A 17,368-nucleotide genomic window follows, 5' to 3' on the forward strand; every position below is an offset into this window, starting at 1 on the left:
TTTAAAATCACCTCATTATACTCAACTCAGCCTAAACCTTTCTAACTACTGTTTGTTGATTGTCTACTGATAATAAATACCTTAATAATAACATTTTCATATATAAGGAACACATATATGTACATATATATGTATATGTGTATATATAATATATATATATATAACATTTTCATATAAGTTCCATATAAGTAAGTTTGACCCTAATGAGTCCCTTACAATTAATTTTTTCCTGATATTTCTTCTGTATCTTGTATATTAAATTTTCCATTGAGTTTTGGTCTCTCTCACCCACACCCACCCCTCAAATACCTGAAAGCCTTTCAGTTCATTAAATATCTATTTTTTTTTCATTCAAAGTTGTACTCACCTTTGCTGGGTAAGTTATTCTTGATTGCAACCCCAGCCCTTTTGCTTTTTGAAACATAATGTACCAAGACCTACAGTCTTTTAATGTAGAACTTGCTAGGTCTTGTGAAATCCTGATTATACCCCTGCAGTATTTAAATTGCTTTTTTTTCCTTGTTGCTTATATTTTCTCCTTAACCTGGGAGTTTTGAAACTTGGCTATGACATATCTGTAAGTTTTCCTCCTAGGATCTCTTTCTGGTGGTAAGTGGTAGATTGGTTTTTCTATTTTTACCTTCTTTTTCTAGAACTTCAGGGCAATTTTCCTTAACAATTTCTTGTAATATTGTATCAAGCTTCTTTTTTTAAACATCATAACTTTCAGATAGTCCAACAATTCTTACATTGTCTCTCCTAAATCTGTTCCCCAGATCAATTGTTTCTAATAAGATGTATCAGATTCTCTTCTTTTTTTTAATTGTTTTCATTTTGTTTTATTATTTCTTTGTGTCTTATATCATTAAATTCCCTTTGCACAATTCTAGTTTTCAAGGAGTTATTTTCTTCTTTAAGATTTTGGACCTCTTTCCCTATTTGGTTAACTTTCTTTTCATCATTTTCTTGGATTGCTTCCCACCCCCCCACCAAATTTTTCCTTGATCTTTCTTATTTGATTTTTGAAGTCCTTTTAAAATTCTTCCAGGAACTCTTTTTGGGCCTGTGACCATTTCCCTTTGCTCTTTGGGGTAGAAGTAGTTTTTTTTTTCACCTAACTATTTTCCTCTGAATGTGAATCCAGATCGTCTTTTGGACTATTGTAGCTACCTTTGATCAGGTTCTTTTCCCTTTGCTTACTCATTTTTATTTTATTTTATTTTATTTTTAATAACTTATTATTGCAATCAGGTTTTAATTCCAAGTTGTGGGTAATGGTGTCTTAGGCCTCAGATCCTCCTTACTGTTATTTTCTGAATTCTTTCTGGGGCCTCAATATCAGGTACTCCTCTCTTCCCCTAAGCCACAGTTAGGTCCCCCAGCCACACTGTCTTGAAAATGCTCTTTCTCCCTGTGGTATACACTCATGTGGCATGTGCTCACTCCTCCTTGCCCATAGCCACAATCTGGGATCACGTCTGATCAGCACCGATAGGCCTGATATCTGGAAATAGCAGGTATCCTTCAGTCTTCCCCATTCAGCCATCTGATCCTCACACTGTTTATTAGATGAAAGTCTGTGAGGTAAAAGTTTCTGAGATGAAAGTTCCTGAGGTGGTGAAGTGAAAGGTCATGAGGTGAAAGTTCTCCAGGTCCAGTCTGTTTCTTAACCCAATTTCCCCGGGGTCTACTATTTGTTGATTCAGTGGAATCAGCCTGGAGGTATTTACACTCCTTTCAGGGCAAACCTCCATAGGCCTTGTCTTACCTGAGGTCCTCTCAAGTTGTCTTAGGAGGACAACTGCTTTACCCTTTTATTTTTGCAGCTCTGTATTCACTTTGAGGCAATGTTCTGTCTGTTTGTGGAGTAAATTTGGAGGCAGAATTACCCACAATTTGGGATTAAAATGTGATCACAATAATAAGCTGCCAAAAATAAAATAAAATATGCCAATAAACTTAACAATTTAAGTGAAATGGATGAACATTTATAAAAATATAAATTTCCTAGATTAGCAGAAAAGCAAGTACACTATCTAAATAGACCTATTTTATTTTATTTATTTTTTCAATTAATAGTATTTTTTTCAATTACATGTAAAGACAGCTTTCAGCATTCTTTTTTTGAAAGATTTTGCATTCCAAATTTTTCTTCTTCCCTCCCTCCCCTCCCCTCTCCATAAGACAGCAAGCAATCTGATATAGGTTATAAAGTGCAATAATGTAAAACATATTTCAACATTAGTCATATTGTGAAAGATACAGAATAAAAGAAAAAATCATAAAAAAACCCCCAAAAGTGAAAATAGTATGCTTTTATTTGTATTCAGACTCTGTCAGTTCTTTCTCTGAATGTGAATAACATTTTCCATCATGAGTCTTTTCCAATTGTCTTGGATCATTGTATTGCTGAGGAGAGCTAAGTCAATTACAGTTATTGCACAATGTTATTGATACTGTGTACAATGTTCTCCTGATTCTGCTCATTTAACTCAGTATCAGTTCATGTAAATCTTTCCAGGTTTTTCTGAAATCTGCCTGCTTATCATTTCTTATAGCACAATAGTATTCCATTACATTTATATACCATAACTTGTTCAGCCATTCCCCAATTGATGGGCATCTCCTCAGTTTCCAATTCTTTGCCACAACAAAAAGAGCTGCTATAAATATTTTTATAGCAGCTAGTAGTGGTATTGCTAGATCAAAAGGTATACATTTTGACTGCCCTTTGGGCATAGCTCCAAATTGCTCTTCAGAATGGTTGGATCTGTTCATAACTCTACCAATAATGCATCAGTGTCCCAATTTTCCCACCTCTTCTCCAACATTTATAATTTTCCTTTTTGTCATATTAGCCAATCTGTTAGGTATGAGGTAGTTCCTCAGAGTTGTTTTAATTTGCATTTCTCTAATCAATAGTGATTTATACAATTTTTTCTTATGACTATAGGCAATTTTGATTTCTTTATCTGAAAACTGCCTGTTCATATGCTTTGACGAATTGAGAATGGCTATTCTTTTAAATTTAACTAAGTTCTCTACATTTTAGAAAAGCCTTTATCAGAAACACTAGCTGTAAAAATTGTTTCCCAGTTTTCTGCTTTCCTTTTAATCTTGGTTGTGTTGGTTTTGTTTGTGCAAAAGCTTTTTAGTTTAATATAATCAAAATTATCCATTTTGCTTTTCATAATGTTCTCTATCTCTTGTTTGGTCATGAATTCTTCTCTTCTCTGTAGATCTTACAGGTAAACTATTCCTTGCTCTCCTAATTTGCTTATGGCATCACCCTTTATGTGTAAATCATGTACCTATTTTGACCTTATCATGATATATGGTGTGAGATGTTGGTCTAAACATAGTTTCTGCCTTACTATTTCCCAGTTTTCCTAGCAGTTTTTGTTAAATATTAAATTTTTATCCCAGAAGCTGGGGTATTTGGATTTATCAAACAGTATATCACTATAGTCATTTACTACTGTGTCCTGTATACCTAATCTACTGATCCACCACTCTATTTCTTAGCAGGTACCAAATACTTGTGATGATTGCTGCTTTATAATATAGTTTTACACCTGGTATTGCTAAGCCATCATCTTTTGCATTTTTCCATTAATTCCCTTGATATTCTTGACCTTTTGTTGTTCCAGATGAATTACGTTATTATTTTTTCTAGCTCTATAAAATAATGTCTTGATAGTTTGATTGTGTGGTACTGAATAAGTAAATTCATTTAGGTAGAATTGTCATTTTTATTATATTAGCTTAGTGTACCCATAAACAATTGATATTTTTCCAATTGTTTAGATCTGACTTTATTTGTATGAAAAGTTTTATAATTGTGTTCATATAGTTCTGGGTAAATAGACATATTTTGAAAAAAAGAAATTGAACAGGCCAAAAACGAGCTTCCTAAGAAAAAAGCACTGGGACCAGATGGATTTACAAGTGAATTCTATCAAACATTTAAAGATCAACTAATCCTAATAGTAAATAAATTATTTGGAATAATAGACAAAGAAGAGGTCCTACTAAGCTCCTTTAATAAAACAAATATGATACTGATACCTAAGCCAGGAAGAATAAAAACAGAGAAAGAATATTTTAGACAAATTTCATTAATGAACATGGTTGCAAAAATTCTAAATAAAGTACTAGCTAAAAGATTACAACATATTACAAAGATTATATATTTTGACCAAGCAGAATTTATACTAGGAATACAGGATTCAAGCAGGGAGGCACTTCCTGGACCTCTAGGGGTGAGATGGCAGGCTGGACATCAAAGGGTCTGAGCTAGTACCAAAGCACTTGGATTACCCTTCCAGTGGTCATGAAAAAGTCCCTCACCATGATGAATCTCACTTCTGATACCAGAAATGTCTATTGGGTGAAGCCCACACCTCAAAATGCAGAGAAGTCCAAGTTGAATTAAAAGCAGAAAAGTTTTATTAGAAGGAAAATCAGACATTAGTGCCAAGGCACCCCAGTGCAAAGTACAAAGTTGCCCCAAGTCCAGGAGAGGAAGGGGAGATTTATGCTTGAAAACAAGAAAGGGGAGGCTCAGGGAAGGGTTGGGAAAAAGAATGGAATATCTTTCCCACAAACAGGTGGGAACACAGAACCAAGTTGTTTTGTTGGAACAGTTGACCACAAGGCTGGTTTGGTCCAGGTTGGGGGAGGGCATATCTCAGCAAGGTCAGCCAGCAAATACCAGCAAAGGCGTCTGGGGGTGAGCAAGCTTTGGCTCACTGAAGTCTCCTGATTGGTTCCTTTTGGCAAACAGGCTTACTCTGCATCCATTGCACCTGCCAGGTGAGGTAACTCACAGAAAATAGACATATTATTCTTGGGAGTACTTCCACAGAAAAAGTAACAAAATTCATTTGGAAGAACAAAAAGTCAAGAATAGCAAAGGAATTAATGAAAAAAATGCAAATGAAGGAGGTTAAGCTGAATCAAATCTTAAACTATATTATAAGGCAGTGATTACCAAAATTATCTGTTACTGACTAAGAAATAGAAAGGTAGGTCAGTTGAACAGAATAGAAATACAATTTATGGCAGAAAATGAATATAGTAACCTTGTATTTGGCAAGTGTAAAGACTTAAGTCTTTGGGATGAGAAATCATTATTTGGCAAAAATTCTTGGAAAAACTGGAAAGCAGTTTGGCAGAAATTTGGCATAGACCAATATCTTACACCATTTACTGTGATAAGCTCAAAATGGATACATGACCTAGATATAAAGAGAGATATTGGAAGTAAATTTGAAGAACATGGAACATATTACCTATCAGACATAGATAGGTGAATAGTTTTTGAACAAACAAAAGAGAGAGAGCAGTGTGAGGTGTAAAATGAATAATTTCAATTACATAAATTAAAAAAGTTTTGTACAAATAAAACAAACGTAGCCAAGATCAGAAAGAAAGAAGAAAATTGGGAAAAATTTTTTATAGACAGTTTCTCAGATAAAGGTTTCATATCTCAAAAATATAAATATCTTTGTCAGATTTATAAGAATATGAATCATTCCCCAATTGGTAAGTGGTCAAAGGATATGACCAGGCAGTTTTTAGATGAATAGATCAAAACAATTTTTAGTCATATGAAAAATGCTCTAAATCATTATTGATTAGAGAAATGTAAATTAAAATGACCTTGAGATATCATTTTACATCTATCAGATTGGCTAAAATGATCGAAGGGGAAAGCAACAAATGTTAGAGGGGATGTGGAAAAATTGGGACACTAGTTCACTGTTGGTGGAACCGTGACAGATCCAACCATTCTGGAGAGCAATCTGGAATTATGTCCAGAGGGTTATTAAACTGTCTATACCGTTTGATCCAGCAATACCACTTCTAGGTCTATTTCCAAAGATGATTAGGGAAAATGGAAAAGAACCTATATGTTCTAAAATATTTATAGCTGCTCTCTTTGTGGTTGCAAATAACTGGAAATTACAGGGATGCCCATCAGTTGGAGAATGGCTGAACAAGTTGTGCTATGTGATTGTGATGGAATACTACTGTGCTATAAGAAATAATAAGCATGATGATCTTAGAAAAACATGTATAGATTTGCAAAAAATAATAGAGTTAAATGAGCAGAACCAAGAGAACATTTTATACAATAACAGTAATATTGTTTTAAAAACAACTTTGAGTGACTGTCATTTTTATTATTACAAATGCCCAAATTAACTACAAAAGACCTATGAAGGAGATACTATCTGTATCCAGAGAAAGAACTAATTAAATAGAAATATGTAGAGTGATTTTACATGTATTATTCATTTATCTATCTGTCTATCTAAGTATCTATCTATGTATCTATCTACGTATCTATGTATCTATATATCTATGTATCTATGTATCTATGTATCTATGTATCTATGTATCTATCTATCTATCTATCTATCTATCTATCTATCTATCTATCTATCTATCTATCTCTAATGGCAGCCATCTCTAGGGAAGGGGGGAGAGGAGAGAAGAAAAAGAAAAATGTTTTACATGGTAACTTTACTATATATTTGAAGGGAATAGAAAGAATAATAGATTTGCATTTTCATATAAAATCACCTTTTTTTATCCTGCTATGTTATGGAAATGCTTGTGTTATACCATAAATTAAAAATAAAATAAAGCCACACACACACACAGAGAAATGTTGATTCCCTTGAGCTTAGAATCTCTCTCTCTCTCGCTGTCTTTCCCTCCTTACTTCTTCTTCTGCTTATGACCTCAACCTGGGTAAGGAATACTAGAACAGAGTAATCCAAAAGGTTGGGTTCTCCTGGGAGATATCATTCCTCTGCTACAGGAGAGAGAAAGAAGCTACCCAGGATGACAGTGACCACATGCAAAGCTCTTTTGGCCTTCATGGAGAGCAAGGCTCTAGGGAAAATAAGTCATTCAGTAGATACTGATTTTGTGGACATTAGGATCTCAAACAGCATAAATTTATTTCATATTTGAAAAGGTTATGGCATATGTACATAAGTGTGTGAGTATCAAGATTATATAGTAAACACGGCTCCCCTACTCTGAGTTGCACAAAGAATATTATGAGTAACCTTATTCCATTATCAGTAATAATAAACAACTAGTACAGAGCAGTACTTAAAGTGAAATTAAAAGGTTCCAGGTCCTCTTGAAAAGTGGGATGAAATGATGATGTCTTAATCTACCTAACTACCAGGTCACCTGCCCTCAAATTGATGACTTTTCCCACATGTTCCTTATGACTATGACCTCCCAGATAGGAAAGACAAGTAATATCATTTCCCTAGGGCCTTACCTCACAATGGAAACCATGTTTCCCTGTTCTTTCTTGAGGCACCTCCACCCCTGCATAATGTTGAAAGTAAAATTCTTCATTTGGCTTTCACCCTGATTAATGAGGTAAAATTCAGGACAAAGAAAATTAAAAGGATTTTATTATAATTATTTCAAGATAGCAACATGTTGACTGGCTGCTCACTGAAGAACAGCAACAGCTTTGGGGTGGGGCCAGCTTTTATTGGGAACTTTTAGCGATTTCCTGAAGGGGAATCATCTGAAACAAGAGTAGAAAGGCAAGAGCCAGGCTAGGAAGGACTTCAAATGCTTAGCATTTTGAATTTATCCTGGAAGCAAATGACAGCCATCAAAAATTTTAGAGAGGTGAAAGGCCTTGGGACATGGTCAGCCTCTGTGTCAGCAATATGTATTGAAAGCTGTGGGGAAGATGGATCAAAGGGGGAAGAAAATGAGGGCAAGAAGATTAATTAGGAGGCCTTTGGAAGTCCAGGTGAAAGGTGGCTACTATGTGACAATGAAGAGAAGACCTAGAATCAAATCTGGCTTCAGACACTTATTAGCTGTGTGAACTGAACTAAGTCACTTAACCTCTGTCTGCCTCAGTTTCCTCATCTATAAAATGGGAACAAGTACACTTACCTCCCAGGGTTGTTTTGAGGATTAAATCAGAAAATATTTGTAAAGTGCAATGCAAATCTTAAAATTCTATATAAGTGCTTTCCATTATTATTATTATTACTACTATTATTATTATGGAGATGAGGGCTTAAATTAGGGTGGTGGCCACATAAATGAGAGAAGAAAGTCAGCCTCAACAGAACTTAGAAACTGAATAGATTCAGCAATGTAGAGTTTAAGAAGGTTCCAAAGTCATAAGCCAGTAACTAGAAGGATGGTGGTGTCCTCAAAATAGGGAACTCTGGATCAAGAAAAGGTTAAGGGCAAGATGATAAGCCCAGTCCATCTTCCATGCAGCTGCCAAAGCAATATTGCTCCAGTACAGACCTAACCTTGTCACAGTCCTGCTCAACAAACTCAGGAGGTTCTCTGTTGCTTCTAGTTTTAAACACTAATTCTTCTGTTTGCCATTCAAAGTCCTTCAAATCTTGTTCCAGCCGACCTTTCCAGACTTACATATTTCTTTCCTTTAAGCATTCTTCAGTCCAGCCAAACCGGCCTCTTAGGTGCCCCCAACCCAAGGTGTCCCATCTTCCATCTCTGCCTCTCCACAGGCTGTCCCTCATGCTTGGCGTGCTCTCCTTCCCCACCTTTACCTCTTAGAATCTCTAGTCCCCTTCAATGTTCAGTTCAAGAAGCATATCTTACATGAAGCTTTCCCTGATCCCTCTGACTGCCAGTGCTTCCCCCTTGAAATGAGCTTGTAATTATTTTAGATTTTGTAAAATTACACCTACCTGTTTTCCCCGTGTTAGATTGCAAGCTTCTTGAGAGTAAGGACTATCCCATTCTTGTCTTTGTATCCCTGGCACCTAACACAGTGCCTGGCATATAATAGGAGTTTAAAGATTGTGGAGTCAGAGGCCCTGGGTTCAAGTCTTACCTTTTATGCTTGCTGCCATTATGACCTTTGGCAAGTAAATAAAATTGGGACACAATTATTTCATCTTACAGATGAGGACGTTTGACTCTTTGGCTTTGGAGGTCCCTTCTATCTCTAGATTCATGATTCTGTGATCTTGTGATCCTATGATTGATGGATGGAAATGAAATTGAAGATATATTGATTGGTTACATTGAAGTTGAGATGTCAACAGGATATCCAAATGAATTTGCTGGTAGCATGGAACTTTAGTTCAAGAGACATATTAGGGATGAATATATATGTTTATATATGCATATATGTTTATGCATATATTTATATAAGAATATATGCTTATATATGCACATATATTTATATACGTATATATATATATATATAACTTTAGTTATATATTCATATACGTGTGTGTGTGTGTGTGTGTGTGTGTGTGTGTGTGTGACCGGGAAGAGTCATCTGAACAGAAGTGCTAATTAGACGTATGGGAGCTGAAAAGGTCACCAAAGGAAAGAATGTAGAGAGAGACAAAAAGCGCAGGCTTGAGCCTCAGGGGACACTCACATAATGGCTAAAAGGAAGATGAATCATGCTTATTCATCAGACTTTAGATTTATTAATCATTTTATAGTTGATTTATCTAAAGTTAGGGTAGAAAGACATTTTTAAACTTATTATAAGTCAAGGCATAGCAAAATAATGAATTTAGTCAACCAGCTTATTGTTTAGGAGATAAAGTGTACCTGAAAGTTTTACAGAGTTTACAGATTGTTTTATGTATGTTAAAGCAAGAGATTTCACATATGCTGATCCAGGACACAAAGGGTAAGTGTCCTGAAACTTCTTCCTGCAGCTAAGGTTGGAAGGTTGTTAGGGTTGAATGGAATCAAGGTCAAGGTTGAGGAGTGGTTCTAAAGAGGAGAGGAATGTGACCAGAGAGGAAAGGACCAATAACATTATATAAATTGGGCAAGCCAGGACATTTCTCAGTAAAAGTAAAGATATTATTTAAGACAAAGAAAGGCTCCAGTCTAGGCAATAAAACAGGACATTATCATCATCATTGCACATATTAACTTGTGATGCAGGATGTGGAAACAGAAAACCTGGGGTCAAATCCCAGTGTTGTGACCTTGTGCAAGTCAGTTCAAATTCTCTAGGCCTCAGTTTCTACATCCCTAAAATGACTGCCAGGTTTTTGATGCCACCTGTCCCATCCGTACTCTTACTACTTAATGGCTCATTTAATGGAGGTAATTCATTGAGGGTAGGACAAGACCTCATTAACAAGATGAGCACCAGATGTCAAGGACAGAGATAAGATAAGCAGCTTCAGAAGCCTGCCAGGGTCTCTTTTTGGAAAGATCTGGAGTGGCGGTCTGTCCTTGAATGGAGAGAGTGTGGGACTTGAAGTCAGGAAGACAAATTCAAAACCTGCCTCAGACATTTGCTAGCTGTGTAATCCTGAGCTAGTCACTTAATCTCTGTTTGCCTCAGTTTCCTTAACTGTAAAATGGGGACAATAACAGTCCCTACCTCACAGGGTTGTGAGGATCCAAAAGTTAACATATGTAAAGTGGTTTGTAAACCTTAAAGCGATGTATAAATGCTACATATTATTATTATTTTGTCTTTCCAAGGGCAATGCTGACTAATTTCTACCCTACTCCCACAGCCCTATCCATAGCAGACTTTTGGCCCCAAATATGGCAGCAATTGTGTATTGACCAGTTCCCGAATACAACTGTGGATATAGGCAATGGTAGAGAAAAGTAGCAGGTGCACATTTATGCTGCCATAGATTTGTTTTAGCACTGCAGTTTAGGCTGGTGCTGTCCTAGGTGGTGCAGTGGGTAGAGCGTTGGTCCTGGAGTTAGAAAGAGCCTAGTTCAAAACCAGCCTCAGACCCTTATTAGCTGTGTGACCCTGTGCAAGTCATTTAACCCCATTTGCCTCAGTTTCCTCATCTGTAAAATGAGTTGAAGGAAATGGTAAGCCATTCTAGTATATTTTCTAAGAAAACCCCAAATGGGGTTGTGAAGATCTGTGAATGATTGACGAAACAAAATAAAAGCTACCTTGGAATTTCTCTCTCCTTAGAGTCCAGGCTTCTCTTCGGTCTAAGAGTTTGGTCCTGTCAAATCATTGGGCTTCAGACTGACTTAGAAAACCGCATATTAACATTATCCATGTTCTGTTGTATTTTTATTTATTTTGTTAACTATTTCCCAGGTACATTTTAATCTGGTTCTGGCCAAATCCTTATTTGATAGTGTTCCCCTTCTGGCATGTTTGATGCTTTTCTCCAGGCAGTTCTAAACTGCAGACATGGTTTGAACCTGTTTTGATATAGATCATCCTCAGGTCTCCTAAATCAGTGAAATCACAGGTCCAGTCCCTATCTCTTTTTATTGGGTTGCTTGACTGAAACTCATTTGCAAGTGAGACATCATTTTTGCATATAATGTTCCTTATTTGAGCTAAAGGCTGCAAGCCTGCTTAGAACAACTGTTCTTTCCCTGACAGCAGTTCTTTCCCTGGGCGGTTCCCAGAGTTGCTGGCCTTTGAGGATTGGAACTTGGCACACTGGGCTTGCCAAGAAGTTTGCCACCCTGTCCATACTTGTTGCTAAACGTGTTGCCTTGGGTATTAGGATCAGAGGTGGTTTTATAACTTGGCAGCCAATCACAGGAAAGATTACGGGGTATCTAATCACAGATGCTATGGAAGTTGAAGGGATTCATAGTGACCTAGAGATACACATTGCAGCAGTCCCCAAATGCCTCCTGTTACAATGATACATGCGAAGAGAGCTAGGGGCTCACTTTGGGATGAAGCAGATACAACTTCTGGAGGACTGGAATGGTTCCACTAGTAAAAAATTGATTTCCTATCTATGGTAAATGGATTGAACCTAAGGCTCTTAGATCATTCCATTATAAAATAAGGATTATGTTTTGGGTTTTACCAATAGTTCATCTATCTCCTTCTTTCTTTTCATTATATTTGAATTTATTTTAAACCTAAATACAAAATAAGAAAAAAAACATTACCATGTACACAGCAGTACATAAGAAAGGATTCAATATGAAGCAACAAATTTCCATTTCAAAAAAACCTGTATAATAAATACCACACATTATTTTCAAAGCTATCCATCTTTTCTTTGCTTCTTTGTATGTTTTCTTTTGTCCTCTGTTGTGCTTCTACTTTATTTTCCCCCTTTCTCCCCCCCAAAAAAGATACAATTAATTGGGATACACACACATATACATATACATATACACATACATATATACAAACATACGTATATACATATACACATACATATACATAGATCTCCATATGCATACACACATTTACAAATACAGTCAAATGCATGTACATAAGACCATATTGTGCTTATTTCTACTTGTTATCTATTTCTTTGTAAGTGGAAAGGTCCTTCACAAGTCCATGTTTTTCTAAATTCACCAGCTCATCATTTCCTACACCACAACAATATTCCAACCCAATCACATTCTATCTGGGAGATTGTCTGGGAGAGTTTTTTTCCCCCCAGCTTTTCTACATTCCCATTGTTCTTGGCTACATAGGTTTTGTTTACATAGGAAAATTTTAATTTAAAATAATCAAAATTATCTATTTTATACTTCAACACTACTCTCACCTTATAATATAGTTTAAGGTCTGATACTACTGAATTTAGTTCCTTCATACCTTTTCCCCCTGGTTTCCTTAAAGTTCCTGACCCTCTGCTCTTCCAAATGAACCCTGTTATCATTTTTTCTGTCTCAGTAAGATAATTTTTAAGTAATTTAATTGGGATGGTATTGTATAAATGTATTAATTAGGTAAAACTGTTATTTTAAAAAATTATTTTAGCTTTACCTATCCATGCATGATAAATATTATTTTAATTATTTAGATCTAACTTTGTATAAAAGGTGTTTTGTGTTTATATTTGTATAATTCCTGTGTCTGTTTTGGCAGGTATACTCATTTTTTTGCTGTCTGGTTATTTTATGTGATCTAAAACTATTGATTAATATTGCTGATACAGTGTGGTTTCCCTATTTTTCTCTTTTGATTAAATCTGATTTTAGCTTTAACTTTGTCTGAGATCATGATTACTAACCCTGCTTTTTTAAATAATAAATTCTACTCGACCTTCGTTTTGTATTTGTGTGTATCTCTCATTTTTTATAGCATTTCCTAAAAGCAACATGTTTAATTAAACTTTTTAATCTGCTATCAATTTCCATTTTGTGAATAAATCCATCCCATTCACATTCTAATCTATAATTACTTGTATATTTTTCTTCTTCTTATGTTCTTCACTAGCCTTCTTAACCTATTCCTATCTCACCTCACTTCTCTACTTTATTTCTACCCACTACCTTGCCCTCCTATTCCTTAACCTACCCCACCTCCAAGAATCCCTCCATTATACTCTCCCTTCATCCTATCCCTTTGCCCTCTTATTTCTTTCTGAATTTAAAAGACTTTTATACCTACCTACCTACCTACCTACCTACATGTATATATTTCTCTCTAACCCATTATCATTGAGAGTAGGATTCCAGAACTACCCATCCTCCTCCCCCATATAATTCCTCTGTATCAGTTCTTCCTCTTACCCCTCATTTGTATGAAATAATCACTCTTTTTAACTTTTCCTCCATTATTTTGCTTTTTAGACTCCCATCATACTCAACTCTACCCTCTCTTTCTTTTGAACTACCCAATTACTAATGACAATCTTAGACATATAATTTACATTTCCACATATAAAAAGTAAACAATTCATCTTTATTGAGTCCCTTATAATTAGCCTTTGATGTTTACCTTATATTTCTCTTGGATCTTGTATGTCAAATTTTCTATTTAGTTCTGGTCTTTTTGCAATAAAATTCTGAAAGTCCTTCAATTCATTGAATATTTATTTTTTTTTTGTTTTTAACTTTGCTGGGTAAGATGTTTTTGGCTGTAACCCCAGTTCTTTTGCACTTTGATATATAGTGTCCACAGCCAGCCCAATGGCTTCTGCACTCACCAAGTCTGTGCCGGTTCCTTCTCACCCAGGACCGTGTGTCAGGAGCACAGCTGGGCCTGGTGTCCCTTGTCAGCAGAGGCTCCCTCAATCTTTCCTCATTTAGACACCTGTCTCCCCACACTGTCCAGGAGGTGAAAATCCCTGTGGCTGAGGTCTAGGCTACCGCCCAACCCAGTTGCCCTCAGTAGAGCTAGCCTGGAGATGTTTACACTTCACTCAGTCAAACTTTTGTCCTGGGATCTTTCTTCCAATCTTTGGTTATCTCAGGAAGACCACTGTTCTACACCAACTCCTGTTTATTTTTAGCACTCTATATTCACCCTGATGTCCTATTTTGTCTTGTTTGTGGAGGGGATCGGGAGAGTTGGAATTTTCTGACCTACTCTGCCATCTTCCCAGAATCCTCTCTCATCTGGCTCTTTCATTAGCCTCCTTTTGGCCACCACATTGGTCTTTCACCAACATTTTTACTTTTGAATTTTATAAAGAATAGATTTTTGGCCTATACCATCTCCAGGGTTCATTGTATCGAAGGTAAAAAAGTGTCAAAGTTCATATTTGTTTGTCATTTTTAAAAAGTGATTCCTGGCATTCTAGGGATGTCTTTTTTCCACCCTCCTTTATTCCTGTTACCATTTTTCCAGGTCAAAAATATAATTAGATTTCCTCAGATCAGAGGGAAAAACCAGGAAAAGAAAGAGGGAAGTTATGGTAGATGAGTTAAAGTAGGTATCGTTAACCTGTGGGAATCTATTAACTTGTTTTTTTTTTTTATAAAAAGGATAATTATATTTTAAGAGAATTGATTTCCTCTGGAATCTCATGCATTTTATTTTCTGCATTGGAAAACATTATCCTGATATCCATAGGCTTTTGGAGATTACCAGAGTGGGTAGAATCCCTGAGTTAAAGCATGGATAGTAATAGGCAAAGAGGAAATAGATGAGGTAAAGAATAAAGACAAGAAATGATTAGGTATTTAGAAAATTCACCAGTTGCCCTGGATTAATGCCTTTGTGTCTGTAATAGTGCAATGGGAATTGTTCAGAAATTAAATCTGCTATTATTTTCTACCCCATATTTTCAAGCATTAGAGACTCATTGGGAATTACTGAATTTTATAACTCAGTGAGTATGCAATAAGCATAATTGGAAATATCAAAGCTGAATGGTATTATGCACATAGTAGGTGCTAATAGAAGGAGTTGAACTGGGAGTTTTCAGTTAAACCTGATGCGATCACAAGGAGGTGCACTTTGTTTTGGATTTTGATTGATTATCCCTATGCAGGCTGTGTACATGTATCTGTAATGAATTGGGTTTGAGGTTGGTCAGTTATCCTCAACCTGGTTTAACCAGTCTGTTGAGATGGTTTAACCCAATTCCTGCTGGTCAATCTGCTGAACTTTGACCTAGAAGTCTGGCTACAGGCATCACTTATGTGCCACCTTTGCTACTGGAAGTTGGAGTGCAAGAGAAGTTTATGACAATGGTCCTGGTCATTCATTGACCCTGTCTTGGGCCTGGTATCTGTCCCACTCCTGGGTTCAGCCAGTGGCTACTGGTGTGGGTACTATGGATGATGCTGACCTTTCATCTAGCCCTGTTCTTGGGTGTGCTATTGAGTCTTTTTCTCATTCCTCAAATAATTCGCCTGACTGGGCTGGTGTACCCAGATGCTTGGCCCTTGGAGCTGGCGCTGCTGATCCTGGGTGTGGCCAGCTGTGCTTTACCCCACTAGAGGCCATGCTCTCTGACCTTTTCTGGGACCCAAACCATTGCCATCAGGCTTTCTCTATGTATGTCTTCATGATCAGCCTGGGAGGCTGCTGTACCTGCTGCCAGCTACTGACTGGGATGCCAATGTCTTGGCACCTTATCTAGGCACCCAGGAGGAGTGTCTTTTTGGCCTGCATACCTTCATCTTCCTCACATCCATGGCAGCCACACTGCTGGTGGCTGAGGAGGCAGCCCTGGGCTCATTTGACCCCCCTGAAGGGCTCCCAGTACTCACTGCTCCTTCTCATTGATGTCCATGCTTGCCCACCTTGCATTCTGAAACCCAGCTGCCCTGATGCCACATCTCCACAGGGTGTGCTGCTAAGTGCACCAGCTCTATGTCAGCCCTTCATGGCTGAGCTCTGTGCCTGGATGGCACTCGTGACTTTCACTCTCTTCTACACTGACTTTGTAGGTGAAGGGCTGTATCAGGGTATGCCTAGGGCTGAACCTGGCACCAATGCCCAGATGATGAAATTGTGCATATGGGGAGCCTTGGGCTTTTCCTGCAGTGTATGGTCTCCTTGCTCTTCTCGCTGGGTATGGACCCACTTGTGCATTGCTTTGGGACCCGGGCAGTGTATCTGGCTCATGTGTTCGCCTTTCCAGTGGCTGCTGGTATGACATGTCTATCCCAGAACCTGGCTGTGGTGACTGTTTCAGCAGCCCTCACAGGCTTCACATTCTGAGCCCTGCAGATGCTGCCTCATACCCTGGCCTCACTCTACCACTATGAGAAGCAGGTATTGCTGCCCAAATATAGAGGGAACACTGGCAGCAATAGCAGGGGTGACAGCCTGACCACCCAGCTTCTTGGCAGGCCCCAAAGCTGGGGGACCCTTTCCTAATGGGGGGCTTCCAGTATGCGCCTCTTTCCTTCCTCACCCCCACTCTATGGGGCCTCCCCTTGTGATGTATCAGTGAGGTGGTAGTTGGGGAGCTGAGACTTGGGGCCCAGGCCAGGGCATCTGCCTGAACTTAGCCATCCTAGATAGTGCCTTCCTCCTCTCCCGGGTGGCACCATCTTTATTCATTGGCTCCATTGTCCGGCTGAGCCACTCAGTCACAGCTACATGGTGTTAGCAGCAGGCCTTGGGGTGATAGCCATCTATTTTGCCCCTGGGGGGGGTATTTGACAAAAGTGGCTTGGCTAAATGTTCTATCTAGGTATCTCCTGACTCCTGGGAGAAGGATCAGAGCAAGAACCTGCCCCTCCCCCCTTCTTTTGTATCTTTCTCCTTCCCTCCATTTTTGCATCTGTTCTCCCCACTCCCACCTCATCCAAGACTTGGGTTGGGACCTGCTGAGAATCACGGCTCAGTCCCCCTAGGGTTCCTCCCACCCCTCCCCACTTGGAGTCTGTGGACCTCAAAATCCCATTTCTGTCCCTGCCAAAGTGGGGTGTGCTGTCCTCCAGTGATTGTGAAGCACTTAGCTGAAGAGATGACTGATGAGTAGGGCCTGCGGCCTTTGGGACTCCTGTACTTCCCCCAATCTTCATTCCTTTGCAAACCTTAGGGGGGATTGAAGTAGAGGAGCTGGGGAGTCCTGGGGTAGCTGTGGCTGGTTTCCTGGCTGACCCAATAAGCCTTAAATTCTGGCTTCTGGTTGGAGGGCCTGTGTATGCAGTGGGAAAAGGTACTTAGTAGGGGCTTCAAGTTAACTCT

General features: G+C 38.1%; 1 pseudogene; it reads left to right on the top strand.

Moving 5' to 3' along the window:
• The window catches only part of LOC114053972, a 29,829-nt pseudogene extending 12,961 nt beyond the window's left edge, over positions 1-16,868 (top strand).
• Positions 16,869-17,368: the final 500 nt, after the last annotated feature.

Source organism: Vombatus ursinus, unplaced genomic scaffold, assembly GCF_900497805.2.
Source record: "Vombatus ursinus unplaced genomic scaffold, bare-nosed wombat genome assembly UNPS02014812.1, whole genome shotgun sequence".
Lineage (NCBI taxonomy): Eukaryota > Metazoa > Chordata > Mammalia > Diprotodontia > Vombatidae > Vombatus > Vombatus ursinus.